This window comes from Elephas maximus, chromosome 2, assembly GCF_024166365.1.
Source record: "Elephas maximus indicus isolate mEleMax1 chromosome 2, mEleMax1 primary haplotype, whole genome shotgun sequence".
Lineage (NCBI taxonomy): Eukaryota > Metazoa > Chordata > Mammalia > Proboscidea > Elephantidae > Elephas > Elephas maximus.
This window is the reverse complement of record NC_064820.1, coordinates 206,814,023-206,817,133: the sequence shown is the minus strand read 5'-3', so window position 1 is coordinate 206,817,133 and position 3,111 is coordinate 206,814,023. Positions and strand designations below refer to the sequence as shown.

Genomic DNA, 3,111 nt, shown 5'->3' with positions numbered 1-3,111 from the left:
TCTATTCAATACTGCATCCCCATCAAAATTAATGATTTCCATCATTTATCAAAAAATACAAATTATATTGTTGTTCTATAGTAAACCATGTATCATGTGCTATTCAGTAACTCAACCACTCATACTTATTGCCATGGCCCTAATTTCAAAGCAAAAACACCTCTGCAAATCATGACAGCAGGACAAATATAATTTTTAATTAATTTACCAAATATAAAAATAACCATATAGAAACTTTGTAGCCAGATTGACAAAGGGCAAAATAACTTGATAAAGCACAAAAGAAAAATTTAAGTGGGATGAATAAAATTTAAAAAAAAAATATTTTGGAACTTTTTAACTTTTACCTAGTTAATATGCTGCCATTTTGGCAAATTATCTCAGTACCAATATCACATAAAATGTTTTTCCAACTACCTTTTCAATGCCCCTTGACTTCTTTATCCCTCGCACTGTATATAAGGGGGTTCAAGACAGGAGTGAAAATGGTATAAAAAGCTGAGACCACCTTACCACGGCCAACTGAAGGGTAAAATTTGGGTCTCATGTAAATGAACATGAGGGTGCCACAGAGAGTCCCACAACTGCCAGGTGAGAGGAGCAGGTCGTAAAGACTTTCTTCCGGGCTGCAGCTAATGCAGGCAGAGCACTGCTGCCAGGATAAGGTTGTATGAGGCCAAAATGAGAGACAAAGGGATCAAGAGCATCAGAATGCAGTACACATACATGAAGAACTCAAAAATCATGGTGTCAACACAAGCAAGGCATACCAGAGATGGAGCCTCACAAAAGAAGTGATTGATTTCCCGTGAATGACAGTAAGGGAAGCTCAAAGTGGCACCAGCGTGCATGAGCCTATCGACCCTTCCCAGGAGCCAGGAACCTGCCGTCAAGAGCAAGCAGAGCCTCTGACTCATGAAAATGGGGTAGCACAGTGGGTGGCATATGGCCACATAGCGATCATAGGACATGGCCTCTAAGAGGAAGCATGCACCCCCTCCCAGAGTGAGAAACAGGAAGATCTGGGCTCCAAAGCCAGTGGGAGAGACAGACCTAGTGCCTGTCAGGTAGTTTGCCGCCATTTTGGGAACAATGGTGGAGACCAGCAGCATGCCCATGTGGGAAAGTTACTAAGCAGGAAGTACATGGGCGTGTGGAGTTGAGGGTCCACATGGATGAGGATGATCATAAGGCCATTGCCCATCAGTGAGGTGATGAAGATCATGAGCACCACAGCAAAGAGGAACAGGTGGATCTGTGTGTCACTAAAGAGCCTTAGAAGAATGAAGTTTATCCCTGTGGAGTCATTTGCATTCTCCATGGCTCTACCAGTGTCTGAAAGATGTAAGAAAGATGAGGAAATGAGATTTGCTTAAAAGGAAGCTTGGACATATTCTTTAAAAAAACTTGGTTACATGACTTGGGAAATCTCAGACTTGGAGGGCTAATTATGACTTTAATCTTTCACTTACAAATTTTTGCCATAACCAAAACCAAAAACCCACTGCTGATTCCAACTCATAGCGACCCTATATAAAAAATATAGCATCTTGTAATTCATCTCTCCTGTTATTACACACACTATTTTTGGTTCACACTAAATTGGATAACATGCATATACAGTAGTATCCATTACACCTCTATTATCTTGTAATAATTTGTGATATGCCATACATAATTTACCCATGGTATTAAGAAATACTACTTATGCAATCCCAGTTCTTCACACATTCGGAGATTCAGGTTTATTCACTTTAGTCCATATTGAGATGCTGTTTCTCATAATTATTACTTTTGCGTGTGTTTCAGATATTTTCTTAATGTTTTCTCACATGATTTTCTTCAATATCGAGACAAATTAAAATTTCAAAAGTTACAAAAAAAGGTACAACTAATAAAACTAAGTTTGTTGGGGGAGAAAAAAGAAGTTAAGATTTTCTGTTCCATACTTACATGCAGCCTGTGCTCCAAACGCACTAGACTTTCAGCCACCACAGATACTACTGCAACTGTCACCATATAATTCATATCATCAGGACGCGTATTCCAGATTACAGTGTCTATTTCTCATTAAGTTTTGAACCCTCTCAACATTTAGTCTTTGTATGTGTTATGCCCTCAAACAATGCTGCTGAATTTAATTGAATATATCCATTGGAACAAAAAGTTAATAATTTTACAGATGAACATAAATAATTTTTATTACATGCAGATTTTCACATCGGTTTGTTCATCAATAATCTTGTATTTTAAAAGTAGAAGACAAAAAAGTAACCCACTAATTATGAATTATCCAAATGATCTTGTTCTCACAAAATGAGCCTGAGGTCCAGCATCCTACAAGTAAAATATACTCATTTACTTTCAACAATGTCTCCTCTGTTAACTAAAACCTATAGTTTCTGTTTCTATTACATTTAAGTATTTTTTGGTAGTAGAAATGGATGCATATGCAAATGACTTTACCTATTATTTTTTTTTATTATACTTAGGCGAGCTGTGTCTGGCTTATAAATTCAAATTGCGATCATTTCAGGATTACCAAGGGTGTTATGTTTGGGCTTCATTCATAATCCATGGTGTAGCAAATCTTTTTTATTTTTATTTTTTGGTTTATTAATTGGAAAACAGTGCAAATTTTGTGAATGGTCTTCATACCTTTAATATATTACAATTTTTTGGTGCCTACTATATACCACGGAAACCCTGGTGGCATAGTGGTTAAGTGCTACAGCTGCTAACCAAAGGGTCAGTAGTTCGAATCCGCCAGGCACTCCTTGGAAACTCTATGGGGCAGTTCTACTCTGTCCTATAGGGTCGCTATGAGTCGGAATTGACTTGACGGCACTGGGTTTGGTTTTTTTGGTTTAGTATGTACCACCAGTGACCTTCACTTCTTTAAAATATGTAGATGCTCCATTTTTCAAAATTGATGTAAACATGCTATGAAAATAAGCATATCACTCTGTCATGCTTTATTCACTCAAATATATACATTTTGATTGAAATATATATATTCATTTTAATTTATTGATAATTACTGCCACATTTTATTATATCATATATATGCAGTTAATATATATATATATATACACATATATATGTATAACC

The 3,111-nt window shown here is 36.6% G+C and overlaps 1 pseudogene; it reads right to left on the bottom strand.

Annotated features, from left to right (window-relative positions):
* Positions 1 to 421: 421 nt before the first annotated feature.
* LOC126067838 (olfactory receptor 2T33-like) lies at positions 422 to 1,321 on the bottom strand (annotated as a pseudogene).
* Between the last annotated feature and the right edge of the window lie 1,790 nt (positions 1,322 to 3,111).